Source organism: Aphelocoma coerulescens, chromosome 6, assembly GCF_041296385.1.
Source record: "Aphelocoma coerulescens isolate FSJ_1873_10779 chromosome 6, UR_Acoe_1.0, whole genome shotgun sequence".
In the NCBI taxonomy this organism is placed as follows: domain Eukaryota; kingdom Metazoa; phylum Chordata; class Aves; order Passeriformes; family Corvidae; genus Aphelocoma; species Aphelocoma coerulescens.
The window spans coordinates 14,882,908-14,898,786 of NC_091020.1; the positions used below are offsets into that span (position 1 = coordinate 14,882,908).

A 15,879-nucleotide genomic window follows, 5' to 3' on the forward strand; every position below is an offset into this window, starting at 1 on the left:
CATGAATGTTTTATTAAGGCTTTGAGACAGTACTCATGACAAAATTATGCAAACATAGGTGACAAAACCAAGCATGAAGAAAAGACAGTCTTTATGGTTAAAAGGTCTAATATGTAAGAGCTTTTTAGTGAACTAGAACAAATATTTATTTCCTTCCCCTTCTCAAAGGAAAGCAACTCAGTTTTCTTCTCCTGGGCTCATATATATAAAGTTGATGGAGCATTGTCACACTCAAAAACTCTTCCTTTTGGCAAAAATCCTCTTGCTTTTTGGCAAACAAGGGAAGAAAAAACTTTTCCTTCTCTCCATAGCATTTATTAGTTTGCTAATGACATTGAACACAAAATATGAAGGATATGCAGTTCGTAACACCTCCAAAGGACACAAAAATAGTAGGCTAATAAGGGTGGGAGCTTGTAAGAGCTATGCCTACTCCACAAACAAATGTGACGTTTTCAGATCTGTCAGCTGCATTTAGTAACAGAGATACAGATTTTCTGTAAGTGCAAGCAGAGACAGACTGACAATTCATCTACATACAGAGTTGTGGTGGTTTGACTGAAGGCTTGACTGCACATGGAATTATTCAAGAATAAAAGCAGCATTCTTACTGAATAACTGTCTCATGCAGACATGTTTGTTCTAGAATACAAACTAGAATAAGGTAATTATGTATGTGATAAGCTTCTATGTGTAGAATAATTTTGTAGGGCTGTGAAAATTAGATTCAGATCCTGCCTCAGCATGAAACAGTTTTCAAATAAAGTAATTTCTTAAACTTGGATTTTTGAAATTTTCTTCATTCAAAATTCTGGTAATCCTGTCCAGGATTTTTTTTTCTGTTGAAACTAGTTTGTCTTACTATGTCTGAAAACAGGTTTTAAATACATGAGATCACTGTAGATTTCCTGTACTGTTCTTACAAATTTCATGTAATCCGGAGTCTCACCTGAGGTCAAGATTCTGAAATCTGGATTTACGTGTGGCTTGAACTCATGTCCTATCATTCTAAGGATATTCTGACTTGACAGTCTTCCAGTATCAGTTCCACAGTTCCCTAGAGTGAGGATTTCTGGCCCTTCTGTTTACTCATTCCCACAGACCTTCTCTGTATAAAACAGCACATATTCCAGCTGCCTGTGCATCAGCAGTCTCTGGTCAGATGTCTCTATGAAGTGCTAGGAGGATGGAGAATCACACAAGTTCCAATTGCCTTCTGGCACGAATAGAGCAGAAAGTGCCATTTCAGGAGGGAATCCACAACTGTGGTCTGCAAAGGTTTGTACAGGAAACTGCAAAAGATATGATAAAATAAATTACTAGTCTTTAGCTTGAAAGAACTAAAAATTTCAGTATCAAATCCTGTATGACAAAGAGACCAAAGCAGTTCTAAAATGTATATATTTCATACCTCTGTTGAAAGGACTGTGAATGTCCTACCTTCTTTCTCACCTCTCAGTCAGCATGGAAGCTACATTGAAAAGTCTTTAACAGCACTGTGAATTTTAGGATGTAAAAGGAATGGTCCAAGGCAGAACTAGGGAATCTAGACCAATTGATCTATAGATTAGAGGGTTTTCTGGAATGTGACTCACAGAATCATTGTTCATGGTGTATCACAATATGAAATACCTTCATGAGGGGAGAAGACATTCTACTTCCTCAGCACCACTCTTCTTATACCATAACCCCTAGCCCACCTAGTTAAAGTGGGCCCAGATGGCTGCAAATCAATGTTTTAAAAATCAGCTTATTATTTCTAGCTATACTTGAATTGATTACCTTAAAAAAAATTAAAAATCAAAGCTGGAATTATAGTACAACTGTGTATATACTTCACACACTTCCACTGTATAACTTTGTCTTGCTGCTATACTGCTAAATGTAGTTTCAGTAGTGCTATCTTTATGGCATAATCTATGCTGTGTCACAGTGGGTTGAATTAAATCTTAAATTAAGAAGTTCCTTAGTGTCTTGGATCACTGGTCTTTCCCTTTTCAGAAGGGATAATGTCATTAATGTCATTTCAGATAATGTCATTAGTAAAATATAAACACAATTTTAATATTTCTCCACTACTAATTTTTAAAGCTTGAAAATTTTTTAGAGGAAAAAGTCAAGACATCTGAAGATTCTGTGCAGGTCAAGCATGGCTTGTTTTGTAGAGTCCCCTCCTATAACTAATTTGCTAAGCAGACAGCAGCAATGGAAAATCCTTTTAGTATAGGTGCTGTCCAGCTACAGAATTGCAAAACCTCAGGTATAGGGATTAGCATTATTTTAGGAATGATGGAGGGAAGCCTGCATCCAAGGCTTTGCTAATCTGAAAGAGTAGTAATGTGTCAGGCTTTTAGTCTGATCCTCTTGTGCAATAGTCACATCTGACAGTATTTTGGGTTTAGGTGTCTTAAATCTACAATAATTACTAGTCTGTCTGTGAGTTAGTAAACTGGCCTGAAACAGCTTTTGGACAAGTGAATGATCAGAGATGAAATAAAGAAATATTAATTATGTAAAATTATCAACTTTTGGCCTTGCAAGCTGCTTAGTAGTAGAAAGATTTTTTCTGTCTTTCCAAGGATAAAAAACCCCTTTGTTCTTACCTTGCTTTGTTGGGGCTTTGTACCTTAGGTAGGTCTGAGACAAACACCCAGATTACTGTAGAGCACATGGGGAAACAACAGGGACATTTTTCTTGGATGACCTATGGCAACAAATACCTTAAGACTTGTAATGCAGATTGAACCAGCACCTCTCATTCAGCAAAAGACTGATAACTGTAAAAGAGGAAGAGAGAAGTGAGGAAACAGGGATGAAATTACAGCCCTTTTGTTCTCTGATGCTAAGCCAGAGATGACTGAGCAGAATTGATGGCAGCAGGAGGATTACCCTACTGCCCCACTAACTCAAGAGGCTGAGCCCTGCTCTAACATCTCTGGGTACCTGTGGGCAGTGCTTCACACTCACAGCCGTGCAGTGACTGACAGATGAGGAACAAGTCCATGAACTTGTGCAGCAGACATCTATTCCTGCTTCTCACTAATTCCCATGCAACCACTCAACTCTCCACCACCTCTACTAGGAAACTGTTGCTGGTTATTAATGCTCCTTTAACACATACCTTTTCAACTTTGTCATTTACTACTGGCAGAAGGGATTCTTGTAATGTTTTTCATTACAGTATTTGGTATTTCAATATGTCTTTATTATTAATAGATTGGTTTAATTCTAAAATATGTCAAGGTGAAAGTTCATGGGGAAAAAGGAAGGGTCACGAAGTTATACCAGAAAACTTACATAATGTCCAAACTATTTTATAACATTAGGGAAAAAAACCCAGTAAATGGACAGTATGCTATAAGAGCACACTACATTCCCTCATTATTCCTTCATACAGGTTACCACTCCTTGTGGAGATGGGGCACACAGCCCCACAAGGATTACACATCCTTTTTTCAGTGGTGGCAGATGCTTTCTCCTTGCCAGTACTGAACATTTTCTTAGTCATAATTTTGACTCTGCATCCAATTTCCAGCTGCATGGATGCAGCACATCAAAATACAAATCACTGTACATTTCAGCATCCTAGAGTTATTGGCAGCAACACTTTTCCCTCAAAACCACTTTCTTTTACTGTTCTTCAACTGTTGGTTAAGCTTTGTGCTGCATGCTCTCAGTAGACTTGATTCTGTAAAACAGTGATAAGACACACTTACTCAGAGAGTCTCATCTTGTCCTGATAAATTAGAGAGTTGGCCTAAGGACACTACACCTTCATGTTGAAAGGTGCTCAGTGCCTTTGCAGTCAAATAAGACCTGCATAATAATTAAATAATACCTTTTAGATATTACATATACAAGTGCTATTGATTGAGATAATGGACTTAACAAAGCTGGCACAGTCTCAGAATTACTATTTCAGATATCTTAAAAACATTTTCTGTTTGTGGATATACCACATTTATAGCTGCTTCACAAACCACTGCCACATCACCAGTGTTTGCCTTCTAACAGCAAAGTGCCTAGTTAAATGCAGAAGTCAAGAAAACAAAATTCTGCATAGCAAAAATGTGATTTTATACATCAATATAAATATACACAAAACTTTTAAAGATAAAATTTACTTCTGAACACGTTACATGGATTGAAAACTGGAACAACATTTTTCAATTAAAAATTGTCTTTAAATAAAATTGACACTTGAGGGTAGGTGTTTTTTTTTGTTTTGGCTGGCAAAACCAAGGTCAGTTAAGAAATAAATATATTAAAATCCCTTACTTCTGAAAGATTTTCGTACTAACCATAAACTCTAATAATAGTTGCATTCTCTTAGGAGGAACAACTGGCACATTGATTGTATAATGTCTGCTTGAATTGGGTTTGCAGTACCTCTATGAGTTCAAGAGAAGAAAATGTCTATTCCACTCTATTCCAGGTTGCACCTAGACTTTGTAGTGAGATGAGCCTGTTAAGGCCAAGTCCCACCTCAGCCATGCAATTTTTAACTCAGAACCGAACTGCTCAGGCTAAAATTCTCTTTTCTTGGAGTATTTTTTCAAAGATACATTAAAAGAAAAGGCGATGTTTATATTAAAGCTCTGTGGCTATTCTAGGAAAATAATTGAGACAGAAGTCCTCTGCTCACGAAGCAAGTGCACTGTTAACAGGAGCTCTCTTCACTGGATGGGCTTCTTAGTGATACTCCCCCCTTCCCACATCCCCCCAAAAAATCACCAACACTGGAAATCACCTTGTGGGGCACACAAGGTGGTTGGGTAAAGACTGGTATCTGGTTCTGACCTGCAATATTGTTTTGATAAGATAAAAGCTTTTGCACTACTGTCAGGAAGCAGCAAGAGCAGCTGCTCTGACAGGGAATAGGGAACCAAGGGCAATGGCACCAGGGCAGGATCCTGGCTGTCCCAGTGAGGAAGCAGGGCAGGACCATAGACAGCAGCTGATAGTCAACCAAGAGTACAGACAATTAGACAAGTTTGTGGTGATGAGGCCAATTCAGGGTCAAGCTGACAGTCTATCTGCAGGTCAGGATCAGATCCAGTGAATGCAGCTGGGATCGTGACCTTTGAGCAGGTTTGTGGTGACAAAATGAGGCCAAGGCCATCAGCCCACGGTTCAGGCTCGGGATCAGTGGGACCCATGACCATGGTCTTGCCCAGGCAGGGACTGAGGAAGCTCCAGAGCCTGTAGACATTGGTTGGGGGAGACCACAGGGGAAGTTTTTGAGTTATGAGGGCCCTGACAACTACAGAGTAGAGTACTGTCACCAACTCATGTCATGTGGGCCATTCAAAATGCCTTAGAGATGCTAAGAATTTTACCTTGTAATGTTTGAGTCTTCCTAGAGATAAAACAGTTATCCCAGCGTTGTCATGTTCTCTGCAAAAAGTGTTAATCATTCCTGTATATTATTTAAATCTGACATACTGCTTCCATTCAAACCCAAGTTACTTTGCCAGGGAAAGAAGAGTGGAAAATGAAAATCAGTAACCTGTAGAGATAGATGTATAATTCTGCATATGCCCAAGACTCAAAATTTAAGAAAATCATCCCAGGGGCATCTCTTTAGTAAAGTTTCACTGCAACAACAACAACTGGGAAAAAAAAAAAAAAAAAGAGAGGTCTTAGCTTTGTCTGAAACTTTTTATTCATTTCATACAGAACAAGCCTAGTGACTGACATATATAGCCACCTATATTGAAGATAACAATTACTGCAGAAGTGTGTGAATTTTATGCTGCTCATTGAGTCTCAATTTGGACTCATTCTAAGGTTATTCACTAGAGAAAAATTATGGCATATAATAGGCTTTCTGCTTATAGTGATTTTTTAAGGCAGTTCATATTGGCTTATTTTGTGTAAATAAACAAGAATTGAGAAATCTAAGACTAGGTAGAGGTCAGATTTTGTCACTTAGGGTCTATTCCTAAAAGGCCTCTTCTTGCAAATAGTACCTTATCCAGAATGCACAAAAGTGAAAGTTTTAGTCAATTAAGTTTGTTTAAATGGCATTATGGGGGATAAGCCCCAACTGTTTCAGAAAGTGTTATCCTAGTGTTCAGAGACCTTGTACTTAGGCAGTCAGCCAGAATCTATCACCATGGATTCACAACAATCAAGGCCTTGACAAGTTTTATGTCTAAAGAAAACCAGTTAGTCAATTAATGGTTAAAGACTTCAAAACATCTTTTTGTTAGTATGACACTGATTCGAAAGATAAAAGACTAAGGAAATCTTTTCAATAGTTTTCATTTCTTTTCCCCAAATCTTCTGAGCAGGGGGAATGACAAAAAAAACCCTCCAACCACAAATCCTGCTAGAACACATAATAGTTAACTAGTAGCCAATGGTTTAGCGTAACACTTCCATTAGCAATTGGTACATTTCCTCTAAAACAGAAAGAAACCTTCAATGGATTTTACGGTTTCAGACTTCAGGCTTTTCTTTAATTGGATGTGGCCATTTAATTTTGAATGAAGTAGTTTTTCTTTTATTGCATTCTGATACATGCCAGCTTTGACAGAGAAAGCCAGCAACATAATGCTCATATGGCACATTAAGAGCCACACTCTGTTGTGGCTTTGCACTTCAGAGACCCTAAATTCTACAAAATTTGTTCATTAAAAGGCTTGACTACAGCAGTCTCAATAATTGAAGGAGGCAGAATTGCTTTTTTTGCAAAACCTGTTTTTGAACTCTATGAAGGGAGAAAATAACAGATTATCTGCCCCAATTTCTCTTCATATTCTTTAGCTAGCTCAATCAAACATAGCTGCACGAACTGCAGGAGCTCCTCAATGAAATTCTGGTAATAAAGAAAATCAGACTGCATCATCACAGAGATTTTGCTCATCCTGAAATCTAACGATATCTTTCAGGAACCTGTATTTCTTCAGAAAACACATGGTTTTCTAAAGCTACTGAGAACTCACTGCTCTAAGTGTCATTGAGCAGACACTAAATATTACACTGAGGCTCACAATCATCATAATGCAAGTATGTGCATACACAGTGTATTGTAGATTTTATTTGTTTGTGACTTTGACCCTTCTCAGCAGCCATTTAGATGCCTTCTAGAACAGCCACAGATTTAAGATGTGCCAGGTCCTAGGAATCTCTCAAAGAAAATGTGCACCCAGTACATGCCTGCACAACTCTGCTGACATCAGCAAGTTTTTTCACGAACATAAATTGTTTGCTGAAGGAAAATCCAGTGTTTTCTCTTAATGGCCTAAATTTGGGAAATTATTCCTATTAGGATTAGTGTTCTAACAGAAAAATGCTAGCACATCACTGGACTCAGTTTTCACTGAAGTTCTGCAATCCAGTGAAGTCCTCATTAGCAGTGATGGCTTCCCAAACACCAGTTTTCTTGGTACCCAAGAGATCCAGCTATGTAGATGACCTTGAATATTCAATTTAGATATTCAAATGCAGTGAATGCATCTGCAGACCTTGCCTTAGCTTTAAGAATATCCTATGTAGAAGTATAAGATCCAAAGCCAGAGAAATAATGTATTCTCCTATATGAGTTTCAACACCAGTCTGGAGAATTCTTTGGCCTAAAGCTGCCCAGGATCCTTCTACTGTGGACCAAATTTTATTTTTCAAATTATTATTTTCAGATTAGTTTCTTCTTTTAACAGTGAACAAACCTGCAGCAAAACCAATTCTCCAGTGGCAAAATACTGCACAGGTCTTCCTCTCTTCCACTCAGAGAATCAACTTCTGTTGCTTAATTGCATCTGTCTGAATAATTTTAAACCCATCTTTTACTTTTTTTCCTGTACAAGTTCAATAATTGTTATACTTGAAGGTACCTGCAGAGAAGATTGATGAATCATCTTCCAGCAGCCATCAGCTTTCAGAATGTATAAATTGTTTATTCAGGCATCAGTCACAGAGATCAAATAGTCTCTTCACTCATATCACAGTAGCAGCTTTATCAGTAAGGTAGACACATATGTGTTCCACAGTTGCCACCATTTTCAGAAAAACAACCTCAAAGCATCAACCAGGATTCATTATTTTTATTTAAATAGATTCCCCAAACATCACAGAGTCTAAGGAATGGTAAAGGGCAGACTGAGGACAGCTTGTATGGGAATTAAGAAATTACATGTCCTTAGTGCTTTTTCCCATGTTAATATAAACAGTGGTTACTAAAGTTCAAGGGGCTGACTTCAGCTAAGCAGGTGAAAGGTGTCTTTTTCCACAAAACTACTATCAACCTGGCTGATGGCCTATCCACCTCATAGCACTAGCAAGGGATTTTCTTCTGTGCATAAATTACACTAAATTAACCATCCCTGGCAGGTCGGTGGTAAAACTATATATTTTTAGTGAAGCCAGCAGTTGGGATTTTCAAGGGCATTTTTCTTTTTGTTTCGATGGGAATAGCAGTGAAAGAATGTCCACCCTGAAAAATTCTGCCCTTGCATTTTCATTCGTCTAGGAACCAAATTGCTTTAAAAGGTGCAGCTCATCAAGAGAGGGAGCCTTTGTTTTGTTTAATTTCAAAGTTATAAAATATAAAACTGTGAAACTGCAGTAAAAACATTTCAGCCAACTTAAGCAGGGATGCAATATATTACCAAATTTTTCCTGGAGCAATGAAGATTCAAAGTGTGGTTTCCTCTTTTTGCCTTTTCTTATTGTCACAGCAATTAAATTATTCTTTTGTGAAAAAAAAATATGCATCCCTCTATTTTCAAGGATATGTTTTAATTAACTCAGGTCTAGAGCTATTTAGAAAACAGGAGAAAATGTTTATCACTGTTTGATTAGTTGAAATATTGCTGGAAAAATCAACACTTCAACATGTGAAACATTTTCATTAATTTTACAAATGTCAACAGGGACTGGTTCTGCTAAAAGTCAGGGGTGGAAGATCTGTGCCCAGCAGCCACAATGTATTGGAAAACTAAATCAGCTCAGTAAATCTGTCCCCAAACAGAACCAGAGAGAACTGAGTTGCAAGCATTAGAGCTGTTCCCTCTTTCCAAATCCAAAGCATGAACTCTCCTGAAGTGTCCCCTTTCCAGAACACTTCATGCATCAACCATTAAAAACAAACAAGCAAATGAGAAAAAAAGCCTGGCTTTTCAAAATGTCTGGCATTGGCCAACAAGAAGAGCTGAGTCATGAATCATTTGTAAGAAATTTTGACTGTGACCATTGCTGCAACACATGTGGAAATCCTTGGGTACTCTAGGCCTGTATATAGGTATATATGTATACATATACATGAGTACAGTTCCTCCTGGGGTTCCCACTTCTTCATCTGCCAGCTGAAATACTTTGAGGTGAGAGGGGAGTTTTGCCAAGGGAAAAAGGTTCACAAATCTCCTATAAAGTTCACAGTCACATTTGACCATATTACAACCCAGCACAATTCACATGTAAATGAACTTGAGATGTTTCCATGAAATCCACTGAGAACCAACTTGGGGGGGATTTAAAATAATAGGGGGAATAAAAAGAACTAAAAGAAATTCCATTCTATCGCAATAAAACACCCAACTTAAGCTAATTATTTAAGCATGCTCTTCAAAAGAAATAGAAAAACTTTCATTAAAATTGAGCACATGAACCAAGATTTAATCAACTGTAGTTATCAAATTCATCTAGTGGTAAGCCACAAGCTCTGAAAGGCCCCATTTGACTGACAAATGCAACATTTTTTTAATTTGGACAATAAAAACAGCAATATCATTTAATGTGAAATGTGAAAAAAATACTGCAACAGTCACCCTTGCTCCCAAGCTGAGAGCTTGGCCCTGGTCCTCCTCTCACTGAGACTGTGAGCATGGTCTCCCCAATACATCTGATTTACATGGTGTGAGTGTGCCTTTTTGTATACAAAATTTTAGCACACAGCAATCTCTGATGGCTGATTACCACCCTCCCTCTCTCCTTCTTTCCTTTATAGCTGGGTTTATAATGAAAACGTTGACACAGCCTTAACTATGGCAACATTAGCATTTGCCATTATAATTAACAGATTCTTTTTTTCCTTTGTGATTTGCATGCATATATTCTTCCCAGTGCAGTAATTACAGATGGTATAGCTTGTAATACACTATCCCTGAACAACAAATACGTTCTTTTTGGAGTATGTCTCTGATAAATTTTATTTAAATATAAAAGGTAATAGGCTGAAAATGTAGTTTGCTCACAAGTTTCCTTTATGGTTGTTTGACTGTCACTTTTCTCCAGATTTATGATAATCATTCTTGCAACAAAAACGTTTACTTCACTGTCTAAATAATAAGGTAATTTGTTACAGCTAATTACTCAAGTGCTTCCTTAATCTCAATTAAAAGATTCAGGCTGATTTTCTACATTTCTGCAGCAGTATGTTCCAGAATATCTTGTTAATATATTCCCAATCACATATTTGTTAAGGAATGCATGGTCCATGCAAAACTGAAATGCTAAAATACATAGCTGCAATCTTAAACAATGATTTATTGTGACATGGGATGTGGGACATTTCCACAGCTTTTGTGATTGCAGTAATGAAGCTGTAAACCAAATAGCATGAAATGAAGCAAGGCCTTACAATTTAATCAGCTCGTAAACAGATCTACTGCATCAAGCAAATGACATTATTATCCATCCGAAGTAAATCATGCTAATCTCAGGAGATAAAATCAACATCATTAATGGTCACATGTCATATTCATCAACACTAAACCATCCCTTTTGACAGATTAATCCTAACTACAGCTCCCACGATGTATGGTAATAGGGCTTGTAGCATACATTTCATTCAGCAGTAAGGCTAACCAGCACTCTTAGTCTGCTATTACAAATAATTTTTTTATTGATTTACATATTTTAAAATGCATTTAAGGTGAGGTACCATTAAAAATCCTGTCACTATCACATATTTCTTCCTCACATTTTCAGCCTATATTAATAGAAACTAGAAACTAAACACTGTATGCAACATAAATACTTTCTTTAACACACTGTTAGTGGTAATTAAAGAGTTCTGCCTGTGTTTTTCATTCAGCAATGAAAATATTCACCCTTTTTAATAGCGTTTAAAGAACTATTGATACTATTATTCTAATATCTCATTTGTAGTGTACCAGAGCATAGTGCCCCTGGTCATGGATCAGGGCTCAGTCAAGCCAAGTAGGATCCTGAGGACTTTATTATCTATTATCCCATCATTAATACAGCATCAAAAATCCAAAGATGCATTTATGATATTCACTCTTCATTGCAGTTTACTGTGTCCTGCAGACTGGTTGTGTATTTCTGCTCTGACTCCAGCTCCTGTGTACTGCCTATTTGTTCCAAACACAAAATATATTTATTTATCGTGGAACTGACCCTGTATGAATGCTTTTGAAAAGTGTCCACTATTCAAAGTGTCACTTTCCTTGAACAGGCACTGAATTATATTGACAGGCACATTATCAAGGGCTGCTGACTGACAGAATGAATGACTGCAGCTCCGTGCCGCATTGCCAGTCATTGACTGAGTGGGTGCAAAAATTATCTACAACCTTTGGAGATCTAAAGGACTCTGAACTATGGCTAGAAAAGAAGATATATGCAAGTGATTTACTTGCACAACATTTATCAACTTAGTACAAACATCTCAACTATTGCCCAAACTACTTCACTAATGTAGTAATTCATTAATGGTTTATTCTCTTTCCTGAAACTATTTTTTTAACACCCCTTTTATGCAATTATTAATGTAACATTATTAAATATGTGTTTATGTTTCACCAGGGAAACGGTTGCAGTAATAATTTTAAAAGCCACTGCCCCTTGCATTTGTTTTTAGGCCAATGTGGGTTAAGATGCATCTTAGTAAGATTATAAGGGCAAGGCAAAAACAATATTAGAGACTGCCTATGGCTGACATGCAACAACCAGTAAGTCTGGTTAAGAGAGAAGGCAGAATGCTTCCTGGACTGTGCTGGGGTTTTAGGAAAACACTAAACTAACCATAAAAGCATTTCATTTACTTGCCAAAATAATTTGTTCGCTAGATGTATTTTTGATTGACATAATGGCAGCTTGAAGAAGTAGACCACAAAATTCTACCTTATCTATTGACTAGAAAAAAAAGGGTAATAAAATGTTTCAATAAGTGCATTAATTTCAAAACCTCAAAGCACTAATGTAAAATTTACTGGAATCCACTGACCTTTAAATAGCTTTTAAAGATTTTATGACTTAGATTGTCACATTACTTACCAAGAATCCTTAAGAAACTGTTTTTTCCATCTATGGTGTGTTTTTAATGTTGAGGTTGTGAAGATCTTCCCTTTTCTTCCACTGTCCTTTTTACTCTCACTGCTCCCATACTTGAAGCCCTACATAACTAATTACTTAATCTTCGACAAGCTGCAGACATCTGTGGTGCTTATCAGTGATCATGGTTAGAGGACTAAAAGAATCACTGATGAGAAGGAACAAAAAACCCCACCTTTCTTATTGGATTTTTGTGCAATTGCATAACATAGTGAGAGCATGGTGTCCTTGAGCTAGTACTCTTCCAAAACTGTGTCCTAGTACCTCCCAGATATGTCTGCTCTTCAAAGGTTTACTAGTAAAGCCAAGATGAAAGTCATCTGTATATTGAGGGGTATGGTTTAGGTAAGCAAAAGAAAGAAACCTGTTTCTCAAGCAGTACCAGAAAAACTGGCAACAGAATTTTCTGGTATAAGTGCATATAAAGTAGAAGTTTTGCTAGCACAGCTATGGTGGAATGAATGTAGAATAAAAAATAGTCCCGATAGAGCAGCGAGGCCAAAATTCTCCTGTGTAAACCAAGTCCTATGAAGAAATGTCATGAGGAAAAATAATTATGATCTGAAAAGAAAAAGGATGGATTGTCTCACTTTAATCTGCAAGGAATGATGAAACAAAACCATACAGTGGGCAAAAGATAGCAAGAGTGCCTCTAACAGCTCGCTTACGTGCATTTTAGGAGTATGTATTAGGATCATCATTAAAAAAATAAGGATAGTACCACAGGAATAGCAGATAATTAAGAGTAAAATAATGTATTATTCTTATTCCTAATATTTGGTCCTCTCAGTTTAGTAACTATATGAAAAAACCTTCCTTGAGAATTTTGTGTAAGGTATTTAGCAGTAGGACTCACATAGTAGTACTATGTGTAGTACTAAAATAGCACACCATCTTAAGATTTTTTTATCAGACTGTATTAAAAATACCATTAACTAATGATATAATTACAGAGAACTTGTTAATCCATTTGTTTCATTTTTTAAATGCAGCTGTAATAGGAAGATGTGTTTTTTAATAAATCCTGATGATATTCTATCAGTTTAAAGAGGTACACATTGAACTTATACAGATAACTGGCTTAGTCTCAAAATGATAAAACATATCAAGATATAAAGATCATTTTATTGCTTGAAAAGAAGTCATGACTTAAAATATTGTACTTCAGTTGCATGCACATGATTCCTATAATCAATCATCCAAAATAAACTCTACTTTTTAGGCATTTAATTAAAAGCAGACAAGCTAAAAACCTGCTCCAAAAACCCATAGAAAAAAAGATTAGAAGAGAAAATATCTTAATTTTTATGTATATATGTTTTTTCCTGGTTTAAGTTCAGTGCAATTTAAGTCAATCTATTAAGCAACAAAGTGCAGAACAAAGTTTGAATGCTAGTAAAATTACCAATTACAAGCCAATACTATTACCTGAAGAAATGCACAACTGACTACCAAGGAGATGACTGTTAAATAGTTGAGAATAATAAAGCCAACTAGAAGATGTGGTGTACCCAACACTGACTGATGAAGAAGGCTGCATTCTCCTGCATGTAAATGTATTTTGAAGGACATTCAAAGTAACATACAATGAAGTTAGCATTTTACTATCATGATGGACTGGTGAAAATGCTGGTGGAATATGCAGTGGTGGATGTTTAGGTCCCAAATTTCTTTCCAATATTTGAATTTGTCTCACATTTGTAGTAAGTAGTGGGAAAAAAATAATTATTGCTTGCTCGTTAACTAGCATGAAATAAGTTGAAATGCATAATACTTTGAAAAGTCAACGTAAAAGATCCAGGTTGAAGCATTAGTTAGAAAATATGAAAGATTTATATTATTATAAAACAACAAGAAAAAGCACTAAGAAGCCACAGGAATTAGCATAAGCTGGATATACAGAACTCAGTTTGGGACATCATTAATGCAGTGACAGCCTGCACCTCCCTCAGCAGACTATACCTCAAATATGTATTTAGTGTCATGGCAGCATTAGTTAAATAAAGGTACCAAGGCAAGAGAGACCTTATGAACACAGCAAAGAACTCCTGACAGTTGCTTTTCCTTTTAGCATTTGGCATGTAAAGTATAGTACGTTTATGCACCTATGCAGTAGCAAATTGGTGCCTGCTTTATGATCCACATATTTCCTTCAGTCCAGCTTCTCCTGGTGAGTAATCCACATTGCCACTGTTTGGGTCAGAGAGATGAAAACCCTAACTTTGTAGGTGACACCTTCATTTTCATCCCAGCTGACTGTAGAGTTTCTAATTTAGAGAGACGAAGGTTATTATACATGGTAGGAAGGGGAGCAGTACCAGGTTGGCAAAATTAAATCAAAGGAAATGAGAAAACACTTTTTTATACTCACTATATATAAACATACAAAATACACGTATCTCATCAGCAAGAAAAATTAGACCCTTTCATTTCTCATCTGCAAACTGAACAGTGACAGAAGCATGGACTTCAGCATACAATCTATCAGCTTTAATTTTCTCATGTTGAAAGAGAGAAATGCAGACTGAAGAGTAAAGAAAATACATCCTTTGTTAAACCTGTATTATAAAAACATATAAAACTACAAAATATTTGTTATTGCACTCTTGACTTTAAAGTCTCCTTTCAAAGTTTTCTGTCTCCTATGACATTGTCAGAGATAAATCATACAAGCATAGGGATCCTTGCAGTTAATTTAAGGCTCAGTAAAGACAAGATAGAAAAAAACTCAGATTATTGTACTCTTGACAACCTTTGCCATAAGGTTAGCTAATTTTGATTTTTTTTATTTTAGAAAAATCACTTGGAAAAGGCCTACCTGTGTTCCTTTGTTCTCCTCCTTTTTTAACTTCCTTCTGAATGCCATTTCCTATGCCAGAGGAAAAAACCAGTTTATTATTGCATCTTCATACACACAGAAGATTATGAAAATGTGTTGATCCATTTCTTAGCTGTTGACAGTGGAGTTGGAAAACAACACTTTTTTGTACTGTTTGGATTATAAAAGGGTCTTGAACACACAAACTTGAAAAGATGGATTGGCTTCAATGGATTAGCCATAGCTTAAAAAGACTTTTGAGCTTATACGGACATTCCAAAAAGCAATCATCAAAACAACACTTTTATCATGAAAAAAAAAATTATTTATATGTGTGATGCATGCTTCTTTTAGCAGCTCAGTTAACTTTCAGTTTTATGTAATACTCAGAGGGAACTTGAGTATTCAGGGTCTGCATTCTTAACTGAATCCCAGTGGGAAGATCAGATAGCATCTGGCCTTTGTGAATCAGCATAGAGTGGCTGCTGGGAAGGAAAGGGTAGTCCTCTGTTCCCATTTACTTTTGTACAGTCACAATACATATAGTGACCAGAATTCTTCCTGGCTTCACCTGCAGCAAGTAATGCAGTGGCATTGGCTTCTTGTCAGTCTTTCAACCAATCTAGTGAGCTAGGCAAGCACAGAAGTGTTTATTCATTAAGTGCCATCTCAGCTCTTGGGAGTCCTTGGGAAACAATGTCTGAGCCACCACTGTTAACTCATCATGAAGTTCCTGAGGTAGTGCATCTCCTCCACATCCC

The 15,879-nt window shown here is 36.7% G+C and overlaps 1 long non-coding RNA gene across 2 annotated transcripts; it reads right to left on the reverse strand.

The window, feature by feature from the left end:
* LOC138112813 (uncharacterized) lies at positions 1-15,169 on the reverse strand. 2 transcript variants are annotated; one of them, XR_011151857.1, is made up of 4 exons: positions 15,119-15,169; positions 5,340-5,397; positions 2,721-2,777; positions 1-1,292 (listed from the first exon to the last, which is right to left on the reverse strand). It is a non-coding gene; the product is annotated as an uncharacterized lncRNA (long non-coding RNA). The 2 variants fall into 2 exon arrangements; XR_011151856.1 differs by lacking the exon at positions 5,340-5,397.
* Between the last annotated feature and the right edge of the window lie 710 nt (positions 15,170-15,879).